Source organism: Pleurodeles waltl, chromosome 1_2 (assembly GCF_031143425.1).
Source record: "Pleurodeles waltl isolate 20211129_DDA chromosome 1_2, aPleWal1.hap1.20221129, whole genome shotgun sequence".
Classification (NCBI taxonomy): Eukaryota; Metazoa; Chordata; class Amphibia; order Caudata; family Salamandridae; genus Pleurodeles; species Pleurodeles waltl.
Genome location: NC_090437.1, coordinates 1,325,540,230 through 1,325,566,911, shown reverse-complemented (window position 1 = coordinate 1,325,566,911; position 26,682 = coordinate 1,325,540,230).

Genomic DNA, 26,682 nt, shown 5'->3' with positions numbered 1-26,682 from the left:
CAATGTGCCAAAAGTATCTCAGTGAGTACCCTCAGTATGAGGATGCCAAATATGCACAAGGTATATGTACACAATACCAAAAATATGCAGTAATAGCAAAAGGAAGTAATGCAAGCAATGTAAAGTTACAGTAGATTTCAATAGGAGCACATAGATATAGGGGCAACAGAAAACATATACTCCAAAAGTGGAATGCGAACCACGAATGGACCCCAAACCTATGTGAGCTTGTAGAGGGTCACTGGGACTGTAAGAAAACAGTGAGGGTTAGAAAAATAGCCCACCCCAAGACCCTGAAAAGTAGGTGTAAAGTGCACCTATATTCCCCAGAGAGCACAGAAGTCGTGATAGGGGAATTCTGCAAGGAAGACCAACACCAGCAAAGCAACCAAAGTGGATTTCCAGACGAGAGTACCTGTGGAACAAGGGGACCAAGTCCAAGAGTCGTGACAAAGTCGAGAGTGGGCAGATGCCTAGGAAATGTCAGCTGAGGGTGCAAAGAAGATGCCACCAGATGGTAGAAGCTGTGGATTCTGCAAGACCGAAGAGGGCTAGAAACTTCCCCTTTGGAGGATGGATGTCCCACGTCGTGAAGAGACTTGCAGAGGTATTCCCACGCAGAAAAACTGCAAACAAGCCTTGCTAGCTGCAAGGGTCGCGTTAGGGTTTTTGGATGCTGCTGTGGCCCAGGAGGTACCAGGATGTCGCCACTTGGATGAGGAAACAGAGGGGCGCCCAGCAAGTCAGGGAGCCCTCACAGAAGCAGGCAGCACCCGCAGAAGTACTGGAACAGGCACTTGGAAGAGGAGTGAACCGGAGTCCACCCAAAGACACAAAAGGGAGTCCCACGACGCCGGAGGACAACTCAGAAGGTTGTGCACTGCAGGTTAGAGTGTTGGGGACCCAGGCTTGGCTGTGCACAAAGGAAATCCTGGAAGAGTGCACAGGAGCCGGAGCAGCTGCAAATCACGCAGTACCCAGCAATGCAGTCTAGTGTGGGGAGGCAAGGACTTACCTCCACCAAACTTGGACTGAAGAGTCACTGGACTGTGGGAGTCACTTGGACAGAGTTGCTGAGTTCCAGGGACCACGCTCGTCATGCTGAGAGGGGACCCAGAGGACTGGTGATGCAGTCTTTTGTTGCCTGTGGTTGCAGGGGGAGGCTTCCGTCGACCCATGGGAGATTTCTTCAGAGCTCCTGGTGCAAGAAGGAGGCAGGCTACCCCCAGAGCATGCACCACAAGGAAACAGTCGAGAAGGCGGCAGGAGAAGCGATACAAGGTTGCAGTAGTCGTCTTTGCTACTTTGTTGCGGTTTTGCAGGCGTCCTGAGCAGTCAGCGGTCGATCCTTTGGCAGAAGTTGAAGAGAGAGATGCAGAGGAACTCTGGTGAGCTCTTGCATTCGGTATCTGAAGAACTCCCCAAAGCAGAGACCCTAAATAGCCAGAAAAGGAGGTTTGGCTACCTAGGAAGGAGGATAGGCTAGTAACACAGGTAAGAGTCTATCAGAAGGAGTCTATGACATCACCTGCTGGCCCTGGCCACTCAGAGCAGTCCAGTGTGCCAGCACACCTCTGAATCCAAGATGGTAGAGGTCTGGGGCATGCTGGAGGAGCTCTGGGTACCTCCCCTGGGAGGTGCAGGTCAGGGGAGTGGTCACTCCCCTTTCCTTTGTCCAGTTTCGCGCCAGAGCAGGGCTGGGGGATCCCTGAACCGGTGTAGACTGGCTTATGCAGAGATGGGCATCATCTGTGCCCATCAAAGCATTTCCAGAGGCTGGGGGAGGCTACTCCTCCCCAGCCCTGACTCCTTTTTCCAAAGGGAGAGGGTGTAACACCCTCTCTCTGAGGAAGTCCTTTGTTCTGCCTTCCTGGGCCAGGCCTGGCTGGACCCCAGGAGGGCAGAAACCTGTCTGAGGGGTTGGCAGCAGCAGCTGCAGTGAAACCCCGGGAAAGGCAGTTTGGCAGTACCCGGGTCTGTGCTAGAGACTCGGGGGATCATGGAATTGTCTCCCCAATGCCAGAATGGCATTGGCGTGACAATTCCATGATCTTATACATGTTACATGGCCATGTTCGGAGTTACCATTGTGACGCTATACATAGGTAGTGAACTATGTATAGTGCACGCGTGAAATGGTGTCCCCGCACTCACAAAGTCCGGGGAATTTGCCCTGAACGATGTGGGGGCACCTTGGCTAGTGCCAGGGTGCCCACACACTAAGTAACTTTGCACCCAACCTTCACCAGGTGAAGGTTAGACATATAGGTAACTTGTAAGTTACTTATGTGCAGTGTAAAATGGCTGTGAAATAATGTGGGCATTATTTCACTCAGGCTGCAGTGGCAGGCCTGTGTAACAATTGTGAGCGCTCCCTATGGGTGGCAAAAGAAATTCTGCATCCCATAGGGATCTCCTGGAACCCCAATACCCTGGGTACCTCAGTACCATATACTAGGGAATTATAAGGGTGTTCCAGTATGCCAATATGAATTGGTAAAATTACTCACTAGTCTGTTAGTGACAATTTGTAAAGCAGAGAGAGCATAACCACTGAGGTTCTGGTTAGCAGAGCCTCAGTGAGACAGTTAGGCATCACACAGGGAACACATACATATAGGCCACAAACGTATGAGCACTGGGGTCCTGGCTAGCAGGGTCCCAGTGACACATAACAAACATACTGAAAACATAGGGTTTTCACTATGAGCACTGGGCCCTGGCTAGCAGGATCCCAGTGAGACAGTGAAAACACCCTGACATATACTCACAAACAGGCCAAACTTTGGGGTAACAAGGCTAGAAAGAGGCTACTTTTTCACACAACACCCCCCCCCCCCAAACGAAGCACAATAAGGCTAACCTAGGCCAGTTGAGACTTTATTGTCTAAGTAGAGATAAGTGGAGAGTAGATCTGCTATAGTCTGGTTACTCCCTTTATCATCCACTATATGGTTACTTCCCTGTGGGGATGTAAACCACCCTGTTTGAAGTTTTTTAGCTAAGCAACAATGTGAAGATATATTTTCAGAGTTTCTATCAGTAATTTTAGCTTAGAGCAGTGGGAATTGTCCACTGGACCTATTTCTAGTGATGGGAATGCCAGACAGGGATGCTGTCTCAGTAAAGCCATAGCTGGGCAAAAACGTTGTCCATATGGCTGTAAGATAGAACAGGGATGCTGTTTCTCTTGAGTTGGAGCAGGGCAGGGATGCTGTCCTATGAGCTCCACACTAGGGCAGGGCTGCTGTCCTAAGTGTTGTGATGCAGTGCAGGGTTTCTGCACTAACGTTTCTCTGGGAGGGTTGGAGGGATGCTCCATGATAACTAAAATGGTGCTCTTTTTCTCACCAATATTAGTTATCCCACAGAGAGGTACTTCTACTTCAGGGAGTACAGCTATGCCAGCTGATGATTCCCTTGGTACATGCGCCACCCCAGGAGAGGTTTCTCCCACCACAGGAATGGTATCCTGAATGGCAGGGTGGTTAGGGGATACTGTGATACCCTTGTTACCTGTTGTTGGAGAGGGATCCTGAGTTTTCAGGCCTTTTTCTCTCCTTTGCTTTTTCATTTCAGTAGAAATGAGAGGGAACAATTCCTCACGGATACCCAGCATGGCTGCATGGGTATAAAACTCTACCTCAGCCCAACCTGAGGTCTCTAGGTCATTACCTAAGAGACAGTCTACAGGTAAGCTAGGTGATACTACCACCTGCTTAGGGCCAGTAACTCCACCCCAACTAAGCTGAACTATAGCTAAGGGAAGAAACTTAGTGGAGTTATGGACATCAATAATCTTGTACTGTTGTCCAATGATGTGTTGTTCAGGAGGCACTAGGTTTTCAGTCACCAAAGTGATACTGGCACCTGTGTCCCTGTAGGCCTGGGCCTCAACACCATTTATTGAAACTGTCTGCCTGTACTTATCCATTGTAAGGGGACAAGCAGCCAGTGCAGCAAGGCCAATGCCACTAGGTGTGACAGAAACTGTCTTGGGTCTGACTACCCCAGTTTCTATGATGGACCCATAAGTGAACCCAACTACACCCTTAGTTTGACTGTTGCCAGCAGTCCCACCACTATTACCACTACTGCTAGGGGCACTAGAGTTTGATGTATTAGTGGTGGTTGGCTCAGGGGGTTTACCTGGACAGGACTTATCCCCTTTGCAATGGCCGTTATTTTTACACACATAGCAAAAAGGCTTTTTAATGTGTGTATGTTGTGAAGAAGAGGAAGAATTTGATTTATCCCCACCCCCTGAAGAGTGTTTAGGATGTGAAGAAGGATCTTTGGTTTTACCCTCATCCCCATGCTTATCCTGAGATTTCTCACCATCTTTCTTCTTGCCATCCTTGTCACCCCTTGTATGAACTTTTCTGTTCACTCTTGTTCTGACCCATTTGCCTGCCTTCTTTCCCGATTCAGATCTGAGTCCACTAGATATTGGTGTAACAAATTAGACACACGGTTATTCAGAATATGCTCTCTCAGGATTAGATTGTACAGGCTTTCATAGTCAGAAACCTTACTGCCATGTAACCACCCTTCCAAGACCTTCACTGAATAGTCAACAAAGTCTACCCAGTCTTGTGAGGACTCTTTTCTGGTTTCTCTGAACTTAATCCTGTATTGTTCAGTGGTTAAGCCAAATCCATCCAAGAGTGCATTCTTCAAAACTGTAAAATTATTGGCATCACTTTCCTTAACAGTAAGGAGCCTATCCCTACCCTTTCCACTGAAAGATAGCCATAGGATAGCAGCCCACTGCCTTTGAGGGACCCCCTGTACCATACAGGCCCTCTCAAGTGCAGCAAACCACTTGTTAATGCCATCCCCCTCCTTTTAATGGGGAACTATCGTGTGCAGATTCCTGGAATCATGCTCTTTAACAGGATTTCTATCAGGAATACTGCTGCTGCCACCATGGGGTCCAAACCCCAACCTCTGTCTCTCATTTTCTAAGTCTAGGGATTCCCTGTCTAGAGCCAGCTGTTGCTGTTTAAGCTTCAGCCTGGTCTCTTCCACTCTCAACTTATTGAGCTCCCTTTCTAACATCTTGTCATCAGGGTGGGTGGTTTGGGAATGTTTTGACACAGAAGAAAGATTGGAATGAGCAGAGGGAGACCTGTCCCTAACAGTTGGCACTCTAACAACCTGGCCTCCAGGATCAAAAACTTCCCTACTATGATGGGAGCTTCTATTACTACCAGCTATTCTAGGTGTTCTGCTAAGGGGCAGATTACGAAGGGAACCCTGTACCACTCCTTCAAGGGGCTCCCCTGAGTCAGAGTGTGAGCTATTTCCTAACTTCTCAATTGAACTGCCAGCTAAGGCCTTATCATTCTCAATGAGCATGTTAGACAGTAATCCTCTAGAAGGGTTCTTACCTACAACTAAACCTCTATCAATGCAGAGACTCCTTAGGCTCTTAAAGTTAAGGTGGTCATAAGTTGTACTTACCAAGTTAAGAGGGGTTCCTACATCAGACATGATAGAAAAAAGTTTAGAGACAGATAAAGGATAGAAAAAGTTTCAGGACTTTTTAGAGAACAGGAAAACAAACTTTTTCAAACTTTTTCAAACTTTTAGAAAGTTTAGAGGTACTTTTCAGCACTTAGCAGATAGTGTAAGAGAAGAAAAGCAAAACATTTTGGTTAGGTGTACATACACTGAACTTGTTTTGTATATTATTCTCTTATGAAAGGTACACAATGACAAAGTGGTAAGTAGTTGCAAGTACTTATCCAACCGCTGCACAACCAAATGTAGGAGGCTGGCCTGGCTTGTAGTGGGTACCAAGGGGTACTTACACTCTGTACCAGGTCCAGTTATCCCTTATTAGTGTAGAAGAGGTGTTTCTAGCAGCTTAGGCTGATAGAAGGTAGCTATAGCAGAGCAGCTTAGGCTGAACTAGGAGACATGCAAAGCTCCTACTATACCACTGGTGTCATCTGCACCATATCATAAGAAAACACAATACACAGATATACTAAAAATAAAGGTACTTTATTTTTATGACAATATGCCAAAAGTATCTCAGTGAGTACCCTCAGTATGAGGATGCCAAATATACACAAGATATATGTACACAATACCAAAAATATGCAGTAATAGCAAAAGGAAGTAATGCAAGCAATGTAAAGTTACAGTAGATTGCAATAGGAGCACATAGGTATAGGGGCAACACAAACCATATACTCCATAAGTGGAATGCTAACCACAAATGGACCCCAAACCTATGTGAGCTTGTAGAGGGTCACTGGGACTGTAAGAAAACAGTGAGGGTTAGAAAAATAGCCCACCCCAAGACCCTGAAAAGTAGGTGTAAAGTGCACCTTTATTCCCCAGAGAGCACAGAAGTCGTGATAGGGGAATTCTGCAAGGAAGACCAACACCAGCAAAGCAACCAAAGTGGATTTCCGGACGAGAGTACCTGTGGAACAAGGGGACCAAGTCCAAGAGATGCAACAAAGTCGAGAGTGGGCAGATGCCTAGGAAATGCCAGCTGAGGGTGCAAAGAAGCTGCCACCAGATGGTAGAAGCTGTGGATTCTGCAAGAACGAAGAGGGCTAGAAACTTCCCCTTTGGAGGATCGATGTCCCACGTCGTGAAGAGGCTTGCACAGGTATTCCCATGCAGAAAGACCGCAAACAAGCCTTGCTAGCTGCAAGAGTCGCGGTTAGGGTTTTTGGATGCTGCTGTGGCTCAGGAGGGACCAGGATGCTGCCACTTGGATGAGGAGACAGAGGGGGCACCCAGCAAGTCAGGGAGCCTTCACAGAAGCAGGCAGCACTCGCAGAAGTACCGGAACAGGCACTTGGAAGAGGAGTGAACCAGAGTCCACCCGAAGACACAAAAGGGAGTCCCACGACACCGGAGGACAACTCAGAAGGTTGTGTACTGCAGGTTAGAGTGTCGGGGACCCAGGCTTGGCTGTGCACGAAGGAAATCCTGGAAGAGTGCACAGGAGCCGGAGCAGTTGCAAATCACGCGGTACCCAGCAATGCAGTCTAGCATGGGGAGGCAAGGACTTATCTCCACCAAACTTGGACTGAAGAGTCACTGGACTGTGGGAGTCACTTGGACAGAGTTGCTGAGTTGCAGGGACCACGCTCGTCGTGCTGAGAGGGGACCCAGAGGACCGATGATGCAGTCTTTTGTTGCCTGCGGTTGCAGGGGGAAGATTCCGTCGACCCACAGGAGATTTCTTCAGAGCTCCTGGTGCAAGAAGGAGGCAGGCTACCCCCAGAGCATGCACCACCAGGAAACAGCAAAGAAGGCGGCAGGAGAAGCGATACAAGGTTGCAGTAGTCATCTTTGTTACTTTGTTGCGGTTTTGCAGGCGTCCTGAGCAGTCAGCGGTCGATCCTTTGGCAGAAGGTGAAGAGAGAGATGCAGAGGCTACTCTGGTGAGCTCTTGCATTCGGTATCTGAAGAATTCCTCAAAGCAGAGACCCTAAATAGCCAGAAATGGAGGTTTGGCTACTTAGGAAGGAGGATAGGCTAGTAACACAGGTAAGAGCCTATCAGAAGGAGTCTCTGACGTCACCTGCTGGCCCTGGCCACTCAGAGCAGTCCAGTGTGCCAGCACACCTCTGAATCCAAGATGGCAGAGGTCTGGGGCACGCTGGAGGAGCTCTGGGCACCTCCCCTAGGCGGTGCAGGTCAGGGGAGTGGTCACTCCCCTTTCCTTTGTCCAGTTTTGCGCCAGAGCAGGGCTGGGGGATCCCCGAACTGGTGTAGACTGGCTTATGCAGAGATTGGCACCACCTGTGCCCATCCAAGCATTTCCAGAGGCTGCGGGAGGCTACTCCTCCCCAGCCCTGACTCCTTTTTCCAAAGGGAGAGGGTGTAACACCCTCTGTCTGAGGAAGTCCTTTGTTCTGCCTTCCTGGGCCAGGCCTGGCTGGACCCCAGGAGGACAGAAACCTGTCTGAGGGGTTGGCAGCAGCTGCAGTGAAACCCCGGGAAAGGCAGTTTGGCAGTACCCAGGTCTGTGCTAGAGACTCAGGGGATCATGGAATTGTCTCCCCAATGCCACAATTCCATGATCTTAGACATGTTACATGGCCATGTTCGGAGTTACCATTGTGACACTATACATAGGTAGTGACCTATGTATAGTGCACGCGTGAAATGGTGTCCCCGCACTCACAAAGTCCGGGGAATTTGCCCTGAACGATGTGGGGGCACCTTGGCTAGTGCCAGGGTGCCCACACACTAAGTAACTTTGCACCCAACCTTCACCAGGTGAAGGTTAGACATATAGGTGACTTATAAGTTACTTATGTACAGTGTAAAATGGCTGTGAAATAATGTGGGCATTATTTCACTCAGGCTGCAGTGGCAGGCCTGTGTAAGAATTGGCAGAGCTAACTATAGATGGCAAAAGAAATGCTGCAGCCCATAGGGATCTCCTGAAACCCCAATACCCTGGGTACCTCAGTACCATATACTAGGGAATTATAAGGGTGTTCCAGTATGCCAATATGAATTGGTAACATTGGTCACTAGTCTGTTAGTGACAATTTGTAAAGCAGAGAGAGCATAACCACTGAGGTTCTGGTAAGCAGAGCCTCATTGAGACAGTTAGGCATCACACAGGGAACACATACATATAGGCCACAAACTTATGAGCACTGGGGTTCTGGCTAGCAGGGTCCCAGTGACACATAACAAACATACTGAAAACATAGGGTTTTCACTATGAGCACTGGTCCGTGGCTAACAGAATCCCAGTGAGACAGTGAAAACACCCTGACATATACTCACAAACAGGCCAAAAGTGGTGGTAACAAGGCTAGAAAGAGGCTACTTTCTCACAGTGATCACCAGATTGACTTCTCGCAATCAGAAGTGATAAAAAGTAACTCACAGGGTCTGGTTCATACATGGAATGAAATATCAATTGTAAACTTGTCCAAGTTAGGCATGATCACCTAAGAGTCTTTGGGCCTGATTACAACTTTGGAGGTGGGTGTTAATCCGTCCCAAATGTGACGGATATACCACCCATGGTATTACGAGTCCATTATATCCTATGGAACTCATAATACGGTGGGCAGGATATCCGTCACATTAGGTACGGATTAACACCCTCCTCCAAAGTTGTAATCAGGCTCTTTGCCTCTTCCCAATTTGTGACACTAACATTATGAGAATTCCCTATTATCATCTGAAATGTTCTAATTGTTATTGTTTTCCTTGTCAATTTTATCTGCAGCCTTGATAAAGTCAATGTGACGAAACACGTTTCAGCTGTGGCTGTACATTGGACTTATCATTTCTTGACAAGAATAAACCTCTATCAACTCCAATAACCTGGTTTTGGATTCTGTATTTACTCTTCCACGTGGATGAACATTGCTGGACTAACTTGGTGTGCCCTGGTATATATTGACAATTTTCATTTCTGATTGGCCTTCCAGTCAGCAACTTCGACACCCTTGGTGGTTGGGCGTTACACCAGGTTGGCACCCACACTGTACATCTCTACAAAGACTTAGGATCTTTCCCAGAACTATATATACATATTGGATTGGATGTGCGAACTTTATGGCATTAACCACTTTTTCTGTTGTATTGTATATATGTGAGGGAATACTGACATCATCCCATCAACATAGGTAGAACACGCATGGAACTGCAGCGTAGAAATGTTTCCTAAAGAGAAAGGGGCACATGCTGACATGTAGGAACAAGGAATGTTGGCAACAGTGATGACACATCATTCATGTCACTAGACATTCCCCACTTACCAAGGTAAAGTAGTTTTCTACAGTTGCAAACAAATAGCTATGTAAGCCATTTCATAGGTATGATGGACACCTACACATCACAGACTGCAGCGAGGTACCGGCACCCATCATACAATGAAAATAACTAGCTCCTCTGTGGCAGATGTCTACATACACCTATACTAAGACACATGGCAGAGTACAGTGATCCACAATCTACTTACCTTTGGCCTGTATCATTTAGGGAGAGTGATCTTTTGGATAGACATTAGATCCACTAGAGCAACAATCAATAACTGAATGATCAGTAACTGAATGATCACTGTGCACAGCCAATTGAGTCCCTACTGAGCAAATGGTGTGAGGATTCCCCCCAGTTTGATACACATGATATATCAACACAAACAATCTCCCATCTACTATGTGACACATGGCTTATCCCTCATTGTCAAGGGAGCAGTCAGTGCCTCACTCAATCACCTGGCAATGGGACAGGCAGGAATTTGCTGTGTACTCAACTCCTTGTGGCTGCTGTGCTGCACTCAAATGCCCATCCAGCTCCAGGCAGGCCACCACCAGAATGAGGGCCATTAGGGGGGGTCATTGTCCAACTGGCACCCTGTCCAGGTTAGGAGGACAGCCCCAACTGGACTTCCATGATCTTCCGGGGCCAGCATCTCAGGCCCTCCCACCTCTTCCAACAGTGGGCGCTCCGCTGGCTGTGACCCCCAGGGTCTGCACCTTCTTGGCGATCGATCTCCAAATCCCTTTCTTCTGATGGGTGTTGACCTGCATGGATGCAAAAGACAAGACAAGAAATTAGGTCACTTCCAAAGTGGCAGTATACCAATATAAGAACATCCTGTCTTGCCCATTCTGCCCAATTGTGGCACATAGCAGTCATTAAATACAGGGAGATGACCACAAACACTTCCCAATATGCTGCCATACCCACCCCCCAGCTCAGGCCCTGGACTAACTAGGTAGGTTAACTTACATCTTGTGAGACATAATCTAGCAATCTGACAGAGATCAGAAAAACTATGAGACACAACACACCTATGTGTCTTCTGGAAGGTAAACTCCTCAGCCATTAAAGCATCACAACACTCACAAACTGTGAGAATGATCCTCTGCGTACAGTCCCTAAAGGAGAATGCCAGGTTACAAACTCTTACATCGCACATGAAGGGATTGGTATGGTGAGCACAGAAAGAGTCTAACCTTTCCATGTATGGACATGTGCAAATACAGATGCAGACTCATTCCACTTCAGCGGGTGGGGATCTGTGTGTCTCATCATCAACACAAAACACACTTTTTGAAATTTGAATACATAATACATAGATTACCTTCAGAATAACAAAGGCATGCATTTTACATTTCTGCAATGTGACCAGAAAACTGAGTCACATATCATGGGTTATCAGTAAACCACACACTGTTTGCAATTATGCAGTGTCAGAAATGCAATAAGCCTGCACAGGACACATGTGACATGTATGAAGGTGACAACAAGGCTGTGGGATTAAGGGACCTGTCAAGGCCCGGAAACACACATTGACAAAGATGCCAAATGCACATCAGTCACAGATCATCAGCTCTCCCCTAATCCCATTTACATACTTATCAGGGGATAGAACCTCAATATGCTGCATATTAGCACTGTGGCAAGATTTGACATCATTACATGATGTGCTGGATACAGGGAGTAGGCACAGTGCCACAGTTGCATAGCTCAACATCAGCCCAGACTTGGACAAACACAGTGAGATACATTTGATAGGCCACACTTGCTGCAGGCTCAACAGACAGACCTACATGAAACACCATTTCCAACACTTCCATGCATGACACTATATCATGTACCCAATAGCCAATTGGCATGTGGTGTTTAGTGCCAAACTGAGGGGATATGCCTTCCAAACAACAGTATAGCAAAGACAGATGTTGTTTTAAATATCTGTGGCACCATACACATAGCTCACATTACACAACTGACACATACAACATGCATACACAGCTCATGCTGTCGTGCAAATACATGTGCTCTCACATTGATAACATCCATGCAGCAAGAGATGTCTGGGCATGGCTGTTAAGTCACCTCACCTAGTTGTGTGCATCCAACACAAGGTGGATCAGGGAACACTCAATACACACACATCACAATGTATCAGAACTCATCACCTGGCACTGAACACAGATACATGTACATTGACTCTGCCATTGATGCACGCTCACTGCACCTACAGGGTTTTGAGCTCACATTCTGCCACACATGGTCACACTCTAGCCTGTGTGGAGTACAGAGAAAACTGTGCACATGAGGCACTTAGCTGCTCCTCTGGTGCACCATAAAGCTGTCCATACACAGGGGTAGGACCTCCGACACCAGCTTATCCAACTCCTCAGCAGAGAAGGCTGGGGCCCTATCACCTGCCGGACGTGACATGATTGCTCCCAGAGGCGGTACACAGCAGCTCAGGTAGGGGAGGTCTTGCTGGCAGCAGTGTCACAAGTCAAGTGAGGAATTTTGCAGAAAATTACAGTTGTGTCCGCCATGTACACGTCCATCACCACTGGCAGACAGCCATTGGTATACAACCACCACTCGCATCAACATTAGACTGTGGCTGTGTCCGCTGCAGTTGCAACCGCCTACCGCCATGACAACTTCTGCCAGTGGTTGAGGGCAGTTCCTAATGTCCTGTGGATTAGGTCAGGCGTCAACCATTTTAGAGGCCTGAAATGTGTTATATGGCTCTGACAAATGCATCACACATCCAAAATAGCTGGGTTTTGCCTCATTAACTGCCTGCCTTTTCTTGCCAAGTAGCTTCTACTACTCATACACTGTTGTTGTACATTGCTAGGCATATATGGCATTAGGGCACAGCCCCAACCCCCAGATAAAGGTCAGTTTAATTCTTGGGACATCAAGTTACAGTCTGAGAGGCATGTTTTGTTGCACATTTGGAGATGAGCAGTAACATGATGTGTACACATGTATGGCAAAGCAAGGGGGTGACATGTGACTGTTGTGTGATTATCAGTTGAGATGTGTGCCGTGTATCATTTCTACACCTCAATACATGCCTTGTCACACTTTTAACATTGACATGCATCATGTATGTTGCAAGGGACTCATGAAAAAATGGCACTATCCATGTCTTGTCATACCTAGGTACCAGGGAGGGGAAGTTTCAGACAACATTCTGTCTAACGTCCACTGCCAGACCTTCAGAACACAAAGAATGCCACACCATTCAGATCTATTGTCTGAATCATCTAACAACTGTGGATCTATGTCGTCAGTTTGAGCCAGATCTGATACCTGCCATTCTTCTTCCAAATAGCATACATTCCGTTGCACAAGTTATGGCAGTTTTGCAATTCCTGGCCACAGGGTCCTTCCAAAATACATTGTCCCTATCTGGTGGAATGTCCCAGCCTATGTTCAACCTGGTTTGGAAGGATGCACTCTCAACAATGTTGAAACACCAGAACAGCTATATCTGCTTTCCTCAACGTGAGAATTTGACCCATATGAAGGATGACTTCTATGATATGGAACACATCCCACAAGTAGTGGGAGCCATTGATGGCACACATGTTGCCTTGGTCCCACCGCATGGCAATGAACAAGTGTGCCGCAACATAAAGAGCTTCCATTCCATCATCGTCCAAGCGGTTTGTTTGGGAGATCTTTACATTTTTCAAGTCTGTGCCCGTTTTCCGGGTTCAGTACATTCTGCTTCATAATGCGGTACAGTGCTTTCCCCCAACTGATGTCATGACTGTACCCAGAGAGAGCATGGCTGGCTGACAAGTCCTGTTTGTGTGTGTGCAATGTCTGCTGCAACAAATCAGTTGCATATATGTTCCATTCCATATCTGGGGACTCTGCATACCCAAACTGACCATGGTTATTGATGCCATTGAGGAACCCAACTATACCAGGGGAAGTCCGCTTCAACGATGCCTATGGAAGAATATGGCATGTCACGGAGTGGGCTTTTGGGCTCCTGAAGGCTAAATTTAGGAGTCTGGACAAGACAGGTGGAACCCTCCTCTACTCACTCCAAAAATTGTGTAAGACCATTGAGGCCTGATGCATGTTCCACAACATTGCCCTGCATAGGAATATCCCATACATCCCAGATGAGGGGGAGTCTCAGTGTCACCGGGTGAGAATCCTGAAATGCCAAGTGAGTATGTCAGTGATGAGGAAGAAGGTAAGGATTTATAGGCAGTTCTCATCAATCACTACTTTACCTGAGTGTACATATAATTATGTTACCACAGGGACTGTATGATGAACTGTAATTGTCAGGATGTGTGGTGTAGGGTGATTTTCCTACAGATTTTGGATGGTATGCTTTGCAGTATACATCCAACCTTTGCTTGCTAAGTCAGACCTGAACATTTTGCTGTCTTGATTATCTGCAGGGTTTGTGACAGCCTCATTGCAGTGTAACTGTATCCACTGATGTTTGACATAAGCATATGGTCATAGGTATAGATTCCCAACCTAAACGCCTTATATTGTTTATTATCCAGGTACCTTCATCATGCCATCCTCATGTGGGCATTTCAGAGTTGTGACGTTGGCTAGTATCGGATGCTGTTCTGACATAGGAAGAGGACATGGATTGATCCAGGTAATGTTGGTCACAGATGTAGGGTGTATGAGTCATGTGTCAATGCAGCATGGACAGTGTGTGGATGGAAATCTGAATTGCACGATACACTGATTTGATGTGGTGTGTTGGTCCAGTTGTCACATGTGTGCAATCATATGGCCTTGAGATATGTTCTAATCAAGTGCAATCCATGCATTCTTCCTTCCAATTGTGCTGACAATGATCCTGTATGATCTGTTTGTAGCTGTAGATGTGTTTCCTTCTTGCAGGCCAGAATGCCTGTGCCACAAAACTGACATATATTGTATCATACCCCCAGATGCTTTGTCATTGTAATGGGATTGACCTATGATCAGGGACTGTTGTACTGCCCATGTCTGTGCCATTGCTTATGATATGTTGACAGACCATGTTTTGGTATGTGATAAGGCTCAAGCTGGTGACAACATCCACAAATCTACACTAATCCACTAATTTGCCTATTCTATGGGACAAGGTCTGACAAAGCAATTTCCTCTGTGGTCTGGAGGATGGTACTTTGGCATATCTAGCCTGCTTCAATATGGTTGAGACATTCCGAACTATTACAGACCAGACATTTTGACTGCCTATGTGCTGTACAGTGCCATAAAATGTTTGGTGTGACCAGATACTTGCATCAGTGTGTTGCTATTAATCCTCAGCAAGAAACTACCTGTGACATATCCCTCCTTCCAGTACAGCCTTGTGCCTTCCTCATGTTTATCACAAAGGCTTCCATCTCAACATATGGAACAGAAGCAAGCAGGCAATGTTTTCCTGATTGGTGAGTTTATTTACATAGGATGCAGGCAATAAACATTGTTGCACAGAAAATGTAAGTGAGGGGATCAGTCATGGTGGATGAAATGATATAGTAGATGCCACAACATTTAGAGCCCTACTACCATGAAAGATGGAACATGGTTGGAGAACAGTCAACAAAGTGTATAATTGGCACACAAAGGAGTAAAATAAGGAAGGGGGTCACTTGCTGGCAGTGGTTGGTGTCTTGCCATCAGCACCTCCTGGATTCTTGTCTGGATGTCCCCATTTGCAGGGGGTTCTTCAGCGGTGTCTGAGGCGGGTGCTGCCCCTGACAGGGCCTCCCTTCAAGTGGCTGCCACAGATGTAGAAGGGCCTGGTGTTACTGGGCCGAAAGAAGGGGTGTGGTATTACTCGCAGTCCCTCATCAGGGTACTGCTAATCTCCCTGAACACCCCTGATATGGAGGCCAGGATGGTGATTGTGGCTTCTCACTTTTCCAATGACTCTTGATGGAAGTCCCTCTGCAGCTGCTTGAGTTCCCTGAGTTTGGTAAGTACTTAGCCCATCACGCCTTGGGATTGTTGATAGGCTCTCAAGACTTGGCTGATGGTGTCCTGGCCAGCATCATCCCCAGTGGCTGCTTGCCGCTGGCTCACAACATCTATGGCACAGCTTGCCCCATAACACTGGTTGCTGGACCTCATTGTTGGAGGTGTGTTGCTTTGACTCAGGAGCCTGGACTGGGAGGCACAAGATGATAGTCACTGTCCTTGGGACACAGGTTGGGGGGTGAATGACTACCTGAGATGTAAATGCTACCAGACTAGGAGGAGTCGAAGTGGTCACAGTATGGTTCACTGGTGTCATATGACCAGGTAGCCTAGTCACTTTAAGTATGGCCAGAATGGTAATAGAAAATCCTGATTACTGGTGAAATTGGATTTAATATTACTATTTTAGAAATGTCACTTGTAAAAAGTGGGCATTTCTTTGCACTTACTGTCATCTATGTCTCCAATCCACTTTTGGTCTCTGCTGGTTGACAGCTCCCCTTGTCCATTCCACCCATACATTCATAAAGACAGGACAGTCAGTCACATCTGCGTTCATCTGCATACTGAATGGGTCTCCCTGGGCAGGAAGGGAGGAGGGGCTCTCTCTTACACTTCAAAGGCCAGTAGCCTGCCCTCACACAAAGGACTGATAACCCCGCCACAGGGATCCTGGCAGACAGGAGTGGGCTGAAAGAGGAACATTACTGTCGCAAATGTTGCTAAACGTTTGATTTCCATCTAATATTATCAATCAACATTCAGTCCTACGAATATTCAAATTCAAACTTGCATCACCATATCTAACAGTGATCATTAACACTATCTCTTCATATGATCACCATGAATCTATAGAATTTTAAAGAAAAAATAAAAATTTTACATTCATTAGTTTACTTATCAAGCTAACAGTGTGGATAGAAAGAGTGTAGTTGTGAGCTGATGAAATATTAGCATTATTGTCCCAATTGTACACGCATCTCTGAGTCAATATTCAAACCAGACTGTTCTTTCTTATTTAGTTGTTAAAATATATCTGGATTGGAGGCGTCTCAATATTTTCCCTTTCTTACCAGCATGAGAATGGAAGCCTCATCTAGCTGTGCACTAGCTCTGTTTTTGCACCGTTCTGAAGGGTTCGATTATCTGCTAGGATAGATAGATAGATAGATAGATAGATAGATAGATAGATAGATAGATAGATAGATAGATAGATAGATAGATATATAGATAGATAGATTGATAGATTTATGTGTAGTCCTGTTCATAATTGGATCAACAATATCCATATCCCTATTTTCTGGACCGTTCAAGACCTTGGTTCATGAGGGCTTCTAGGTACTTCTCTCTATCAACTATTTATATCTGTGGTCCTCAGTTGTTGACCTGGTGGTAATACTGGAAAAGGACAGTACCTCACATGTCTACCAGTTGTCTTTGTTTCTCAGGAACACTGAGAATCTCTCCTGAAAAGGCGTTTAATTAGTGATAGAGATGCATCTTGAGTATCAACAGGCTGTTGTTAACATAAAACACATACTTAGATCCCAGCTATGCCAACGATCTGATGTATGTGGCAACATTGGTTCTAGGACTAGCCAGAAGAGCTACATGAAAGTAGTCCTGCATCTTACCCTTCCTAACATCTATTCTGGCCTGTTTCCTCTGTCCCTTTGAAGGTGTCATATAGACAAATTGTTGTCATAAACTTACAGATCTCATAAAATTCGCCAGGGGAGCTCACTTCACCTGCAGACTTGTTGTTTGGAAAGTCTGAAGTAGCTGCCAGTATTTCCTCAGCCAATATATTATCATCCACCATATCAGTAGCTTCAGGGAATACTCTAGCATGCCCAGATTGACCAATAACACCTTATCCTTCTCAGCAAGGTCTTATTAATTCAAATCATAAAGCTTCCTAAAGAAAGAGGTGTAGGAGTTCACAATACCTAAGAAATTAGTACCTTGGACAGATTGGGCCTAATGGACATCAGCTCTGAGTCAATTATGCTGTTTATACCTAATCTACCTTGCCTCCATCGTGATAATGGTGCCACCTGCATTTGAACAGGTCAAAATCAGTCACGGTCACAATGGGAGAGTAAGAACATATTCCCATTCTCAGGGAACTGGAGAAATGTATGTCTTATTCTGGTAGTGTAGTATCAGGTAAGATCAGCTAAAGATTACACCAGACAGTTATGTTTGCCCCTGGATGCTTTGTGGGCTTCTGCTGAGTCTTACATATTACCCCTCGCAGTCACTTTCCCAGTGCACCTGAAAGTCTGTTCGGATCCCTCATTGTCCTTCAAAGTAATCCCTGAGAGTTCACTTCTAGGTTTAGGCAAAATTTAAATCATCCTGACATAATTTGCATATGTTCAGGAATTTTGCATTCCACTTGTTCTGTGAAATTGCTGAATTTATGCCATGATGCCCCTTTGCATGAATACACACCGTTCCTGGTAAAAATGTTCTGCAAACGCACTGGAGCAAGGGGACATAAGAGGCTGTTGTTCACAATTCTTTTATTATTTTGCACCGTGCATGAAAAAATCACATAACATAACATTTTATGCTAAATGATACATGTTGTGTAAATAGATGTAGTTTTACATCATCTTGCTGACAGTTGGGGCCTGATTTAAGAAAAGTGTCACTGCACCCAGTGAAGTGCCACTTTTCTTGAGCCCTTTAGTGCCTCCCTAGTGCCACCATGTCTAAGATATGGCGCACCGTGGCAGTAGTTAGGGAAACTAGGGCCATATGTACAAACACTTTTTCCCATAGACACAGAATGGGGAAAAACCTTTGCTACATCTGGCCCCTAGTGTCAACATTTCTGGTACTAGTTCAGAGCTGTGTAGAACTAGCGTCAAAAATGTTGACGCTAATCCTGCAAAGCCCATTGAGGTCCATTGTAAACAAGGGTGTGCCTCCATTTAACTCCTGCTCTGAGCAGGCGTTAAAAGTGCTGAAAAAAACATGACGCACAGAAATCCCTTTTCAATTTCTTTGCACCATTGTTTCGGCCCCTACATTGGGGGAACACCCCTTTTGCATACATTATGTCTGGCACAGGCATAATGTGGTACAAAGGGATACAAAGTTGTACATTGCATGCATTGTGCCACTTTGTAAATTTGGCATGGTGATTTTGGCCTCGTTGGCCCACGTTAGTGTCAAGAAAATGAACTAATGTGGCACAAAGAGGCGCTAGGGACTCTTAAATCAGCCCCCTCGTGCAATTATAACTCAAAAACAATTGGTGCAAATTTAGCACATCCCTATTTATTTCCTGGGTCTCCAACTATACTATGCCCCCCAGTCAGGGTAAAAGTTAATGGGGTACTGTCTCTGAAGAGAAAACTTGGTTGCTACTCTCCCAAATACTCTTCATTGATCTGTTCACATGCTGAATCAAGAGCTATATCCTTGGACCTGATTTACAAAGGCAAATGCAAGTTTACGATTGTTTGCTATTTACAAAGGGATTTACAAGTAGTATCTTTACAAGTGCAGAGTCTCCGCACATAAAACAATAGATCTTTTTATGTGCAGAGACTTCTCACTAGTAAAGATATTATTCATAAATCCCTTTGTAAATAGCAAACAATCATGACCTTACACAAAAGTGTAAGTTTACCTTTGTGAATCAGGCCCTGAATAGGGTATTAATGTAGAGTCCATGATGGGAGGATAAGTGTCAAGGTATACACATGCTCAGGTACTGTTTATTGTGGACTCAGACTCCTCCATTGGCAGACATCTGAAAGTATTCCAGACATTTTGACCATACTCTAGTTTCTGTACAAATCATACAAAATTAGTGTTATGCATATTGTCTAGCTAGACAGCCTATCCATTCCAAATTACTGAACATATGTTTATTCTGGTGTAATCTTGTGTAATTGTCAGCATTTCCTATTACACTTCTTACAAATAATGTTGGAGAGTATTCTATTGCACCAATGTGTGTACTTAAGTTGTAACTTGGGTAAAACTTGTATTGCAGAAGGCTACTACCAATGCAAATGAACAGAACGCAAGTGGCTGCTGACCATGTAACATGAAGTAGGCACCTGGACACCTAGCCAGCCAGTTGCCTGTGTCTTCTAGTTCCTGCTTGTTCCACACTGATCCAGTGACACAGCAGCTGCCTGGGTTTCCCCCCTGAGGTGTTACAGACTGGGATTTCCCACTCACCATTCTTCCCGCCAACAGAAGCCCCATCCACCCTAGAATGTACTTAATGCAGGGCACAGCGCAACCGCACCAAAGGCAATACCGTCTGCGCCCGTCTACGTCTGGACCGTACCCAGTGCCACAAACTCTGGCCCTTCCTCCCCCCAAAGATACACCATCACCGAGCTCTACACCTTCCACTCTGGATGCTGCAACAAACACTGCCAATGCACTGACCCACACTCCACATTAGGACCTTTCACCTGCACCAACTGCCCCTTCACCTGCCACAGCACACACACCAGCCCACCGACCATCCCCACCAGGGACACCACCTGAGCAAAAACACCAACTTGCATGCACTCTTCTCAACATACGCTCACTACGCCAGCGTTCCACCAAATTATGGGACCTCATCGCCACCCTCACACCCGACATCATCTTCCTCACCGAGACCTGGCTCAACCCCACATCTGCCCCAAACATTGCCTCAACAGATATAAAATAATTCACCAGGACCGCACCAACAAGCCGGGATGAAGAACAGCCATCATCCACAAAGAGACCACACGGTGCATGACCACCACCGACAACACCTCCCCCCATGGAACATCTTAACATAAAGCTCCATACGGATGACAAAACAACCACAAGAGCCACCCTTGCATATTCACCTCTAGGCCTGCACTCCAGCTTCTGCAACACCATTGCAGACTTCATTCCTACCCTAGCGTTATACAGTAGTCTAAGGACTGCATCTTCCCCGGCAACCTAAATTTCCACATCAATGACTCCAATTACAACAAAACTGCACACCTCCTCGACAGTATGAGCAGCCTCACATTGAACAAGCTCATCTGTGACCCTACACACATCACAGGACACATGCTGGACCCCATTTGCACCTCCATGAACAGCGTCAAATATAGCCATGTAATAGAACTCACATGGACCGATCATTCCTGTGTCCACGTCAGTATCTCATGCACCCCCCACTACCAGCACAAGATGACCAGCACCCCTGCCAGAAGTGGAACAAAATCTCAGAGACGAGCTAGGCGGACACCCTTTAACACCCTTTAACACCTCCAACCCCGCTACCGCCACTAACATCGAACAGGGAGTGAAAAACTTTAATACCTGGATCACCAATTGTACTAACAGCATCATCCCCATCAAGAGCAACATCCAGAGAAAATCCTCCAAAAAGGCCAGCTGGTGCACCCAATAACTCAGAACAGTGAAATGAGACAGCAAACAGCTGGAGAAGAGATGGCAAGCTAGCAAGGACACCTCCGACAGAGTAGCTTTCAAGACCGCCCTCTGAGGGCAACAAACGAAGACAGTACTTGCCACACATATCAAAACCAGTGGCAATAACACCAAGCAACTTTTCAATATCGTTAAGTGTTAGACTTTTTTCTTTTTGCAGGGTCATCTCCAATCTTTTTGCCTCCTTCCTCCTATTTTTCTGACCTGTTTTTGTTGGCTTTAGGACTCTGGGCACTTTACCACTGCTTACCACTGGTAAAGTGCATGTGCTCTCAGTGTACATTGTATTGTTGATTGGCTTACCATGATTGGTATATTTGATTTACTAATAAGTCCCTAGTACAGTGCACTAGAGGTGCCCAGGACCTGTAAATCAAATACTACTTGTGGGCCTGCAGCACTGGTTGTGCCACCCACCTAATTAGCCCTGTAAACATGGCTCAGACCTGCCACTGCAGTATCTGTGTGTGCAGCTTTAAACTGCCAATTCGACTTGGCAAGTGTACCCACTTGCCAGGCCTAAACATTACCTTTTGATGCATGTAAGGCACCCCTAAGGTAGGCCCTAGGTAGCCCCCTGGGCAGGGTGCAGTGTATGTTAAAGGTGGGACATGTACTTATGTGTTTTACACGTCCTGACAGAGAAATACTGCCAAATTCGGTTTTCACTACTGCAAGGCCTATCCCTCTCATAGGTTAACTTTGGGGCTGCCGTTAAATATTATTAAAATGCAGTTTCCCTTTTGGATCAGATAGAAATGTGGAGGTTAGGGTCTCTGAGCTCATAATTTAAAAATACATCTTTTAGTTAAGTTGGTTTTTAGATTGCATGTTTGAAAATGCCACTTTTAGAAAGTAGGAATTTTCTTGCTTATACCATTCCCTGACTCTCCCTGTTATTGATTCCTTGTCTGGGTCAGTTTGACAGTTGGGCTGTTTACACCTCTCTCTAGACAGTGACACAAAGGTAGCTGTGTTGTAGCCTGCATATCCTGATGAGCCATCTGTGCTGGGAGGGAGGGGAGGAGTGGTCAGTCACACCTGAAAGGGCTGTGCCTACCCTCACACAATGCAGTCTCCAACCCCCTGGTGTGTCTGGGGCCTGGCCTGGGCAAGGCAGGATCTCACAAACAAGAGAGACTTTCCTTTAAAGTAAGCCTACTTCAAAGGCAGAAAGAGGTATAGGAAAAGCACCCAAAACCTCTGAAGATCAGATTACTTCAAGGATTCAAGAGGAACCTCTGCCTGGAGAAGCTGAGGAAAGCTGCTGCCCTGGCCTGTGACTGTGCTAGGCTATCATGCAGTTGCTGCTTCTGCCTGTGCTAGGTGACAGAGACTGGACTTTGTGGCATTCCTGCTGGAGAAGTGACTGCAAAGGGTTTGAAGTAGAGCTTGCCTCCTGTTTTGAAGCCTCAGGAACAGCAAAAGCTTCACCATCCAGGGCTGAGTCTACTTGCTGTAGACTCTAGCTTGTCAGAGGGTGCCATTCCAGTTCCTGGAACCCTGAAAGTAAATTGCTGGAGAAAAAACAGTCTACTGATGCCAGACAATGCTGTGCGACTTCGAATAGGAAGACGCTGCCCAGAACTGCGATGCCTCTTGCCCCGAGGCCGTGGACCTCGTTGAGTGTGAATCCAATGACCCTGTTAGCTGACACTGCTACCCCGGAACCGTGACTCTGCCTGCCCAGAGGCCGTGGACCTCATAGAAGTCCGACGACCCTGTAAGCCTCACGTCACTGCAATCGCTGATCCTGCCCAACTTTGCTGACACCGTAGTATCGGAAGTCCAACATCCGTGATGATCCGATGCCATTGCTGCGCCTATGGCCTTCTGACATCATTGTGACACCGTGAGGTCGTCCTGAAGCAAGGTAACGCCGCTGGACTTCACACCTGCTGGAACCAAGGGACCAACTTTGCATCTGATGCCTCCTCACCTCCACCGCCCTGTAGAGAGGACCCGACGTCACAGTCTTTCTGCCCCGTGCCACTGGAACCGATGCTGCATCGGATTCAGCGAAGCCGCTCTCCCCGACTCTGGGCACCGACTTGTTTTCTACTTGTTCTGAAGCTACTGTACCTGGGGGGTGGACCGACTCCGTGAACGGCGCCATTGGCGTTGCATCGCAGAAAATGAAGTTGTTACGATGCCTTGTTTTACCTCAAATTATAGTTTTCTTGCTTTTAAGAGCAACATTTGTCAGAGGTCTTGTTTATTCAGATAAAATATTTAATATTTTTTTAAGCCTGTGTTGTGTCATTTTGTAGTGGTGCATTGTATTACTGGGTGTTGGTACATTATCTCTGAGTTAAGCCTGTCTGCTCTTGCCAAGCCACCAAGCGGACGAAAGGGGGTTAACTGAGTGTGATTCTCCTTTACTCTGACTAGAGTGTGGGTCCTTGCTTGGGCAGGGGGTACCCTGACTGCCAACCAAAAACCCCATTTCTAACATTGGAATTCTCCAACCCTGCTGACAGTGAAAGCAACATCACACCCTCACAAGAGCTGTGTGACAACCTCACCCACTTCTTCCACTTATGCAACCATATACAGAAACTTTGAACACCAACCCACACCTATGGACTTCCTCAACAGATATGCACCCATGTAACTAACAGGAACCACACACTGACCACCTGGAACATCCTCTCCACTGAGGCCTGCGCCATGAAATCTATCCACTCAGGAGCTCCCACAGACCTATGCTTGCACCATAGCTTCAACCTTGGAAACCAAAGGATTGGCAAGTAACGCACCACCCTGCTCAACACCACTATCACCCCCACAACATTTCCTAATGACTAGAAACAGACAGAAGTCATATCACTACTCAAAAAAATCCTCTGCTGACCTCAGTGAACCCAAAAATTATAGTCCGATCTCCTTGCTCCTTCAATTCCCAGTGAAGGTACTGAAAAAGATTATCAACAAGCAACTTATGACATACCTGGAGTAGAACCAGCTACTCAACACCTCCCAATCCGGCTTCTGTAGCAATCACAGCACTGAAACTCCCCCGATTGCAGCCACCAACTACATCCAAACCCTCCTCAACTGAGGAGAAGCACCAGCTTTAATCCTCCTTGACCTTCCTGCAGCCTTCAACACCGTATCCCACCACATGCTGATCTAAAGATTCCACCACATCAACAACTAAGGGGATGCCTCAGATGGATCACCTCCTTCCTTACTGGAAGAACCCAGAGAGCTCAGGACATGCATAACCTGTGAGTCACATGTAGAAGGGGTACTTCATCCAGTTACTCAAAATCCATAGTAAGTCGGGCCCAGGACATCAGGAGTAAAAGGCCTGAAACCCACTAGGTAGGGCCAATAGCCCTTGCATGCCTCGTGGTCCTCTGAAAGGAGTTCTAACAGCAACCATGTAATGTAACATTCTGTAACCATGTAACCCTCTAAAACCATGTAACACTTAACTTCCATCACTCTGAGGGTAGTTCTTATGGTGCCCCTCCCAGTCGCCTCCACATCACAATGCACAGACATGATTCGTATTTGAATATGACAACAAAAAACAGAACTAGGGATCCAGGCAACAGTACAGTTGGCCAGTCAGAGGACTTTTCCTCCCAACAGTTATGGAGTGTTTCATGGTTACAGAGTGTAACATGGTTACAGTTCCAAAGTGTTTTGTAGTTAAAATGTGCTTTGTTGTTACAGAGTGTTTCATGGTTACAGAGTGTACATAGTTACAGAGTGTTTCATGGTTACAAAGTGTTTCATGGTTACAGAGTGTTACCTGGTGACATAGTATTACATAGTTGACACTCCATTCCCTGTTTGATTATGGTAAATAATAATCATATTTTTACCCTTTTCAGGGGTTATTGTTGTGGCCTTTTGTTCTCTTATGCATTCTCACCACTACCTTAACGTTCCCTGCTGCTCAGCCAATGAGTGAGGTCATTGTATGGTTGGATGTTGACAGTGTTTGTGCTTGGATGAGTGGACAGTTGGAGTGAGAAGAGCTGAGCAGCAGGATGCTGCTTCTGGTGGGGCTTTATGTGTAACCTAAAACTCAGCTAATAAACCTACTTCTGTAATTAACCCATGAGTTACCATCATTGATTATAACACTGGCGGCAATTTAAGGAACCTACAGAAAATCTAAGAAGGAAATAGATTACAGAGAAAAACTGAAAGAAGAGAGATTGAAAATCTAAGAGAAAAATATTAAGCAAAAGAAACAGAAAATTGAACTGAAGAAGAACATCCTGGGAGCCCCACCAGTGTCTTTTCTACCAGACAGCCTGTACTCATGAGAAGTTAGCGGGCGTGAGATCTGTTTAACTTCAAGGCAAACTGTTTAATATACTGGGTGCGCAGCAAATAGAAAGTGCAGTGGCCTGCAGATTGAGAAGATGGTCTGCTCAGCTGTGCACAGAGCCAGACCTGTTGTACCTGCTTGTATGGACTGGGTATATTGAGGAAATGGTCTGCTGAACTGCATGTGTACAGAGTTAAAAATGTATGGCACTGAACATTTGGCAACCTCGTGGAAAGTGAGTTGAATGAACAACTGGTGTCAGCAGTTAAACAATATCTGAAGAGTGATCAGTGAACCTATACAGCAGGCACTTGAAGCGCTGTGCTTAAGGGCACACATTGTGAGTAACAGTTACAGTCTACCTGTTGACTAGGTTGCTGAGTTTCCCCGCCCCCTATTCTACAAGAGGACTCATTGGGTTCCTGATCTGTTTCCAGGAGGCTTTCTGAGAGGACTAAAGCGCCGACCTAGCACATGGGAACAGCTCATGTGCAGTGGGGAACATGTGTGCCAATTTTTTGTACGAGGATAAAGAACTGTGTGTGCATTTAAATGGAATAAAATGTACAGTGGCAAAGTATTCGGGTGAGAAGTCGCTCATCAGCGTGGAGTATTGAATATTTTCCAGGGAATAATTTAACTTTAGATATACTGTCATGTGCATTTTACTCAATTCTATATTTTTCTTGAGTGTATTTTTCAATATTGCTAAAGATGCATTGGGTTGAATTGAGTAATGTTATGTTTATGCTGACAATGCTTGTCGTTGCTGAAATTAATTTTTAATGCTGTATTGAATTGAGAAATGTTATGCCGTTACTGACATGTTTTAAAGTTGAGTCGTGGCATGTATGTTACGCATGGGAGGTGCACCCTAATGCTATTTTAACATGAAATTTGCTTACCATATTTTTCTTGTGTATATTGGTCTGAAGTTTTAAAGCAATGCTTGATTTTAGAGATGCATAATTTGAGGTTGGATGCTAGAGTCACGTGCAGAGTGACATTTTAATAATGTTGTGATATTAGTATCTTGATCCGGATCGTGTTTTTGACCATCCTTCCTAAGGGTTTAAGTATGTGGGGGCCAGGTGATGGTGGAATATTAGCTCCTGCCAGAGAATGCATGGTGTGTGGATTCTGGGCAGAATGTGATGATTTGAATGGAGGACGAGTAGATCGGGACCTGGCAGATGGATGAGATGTTT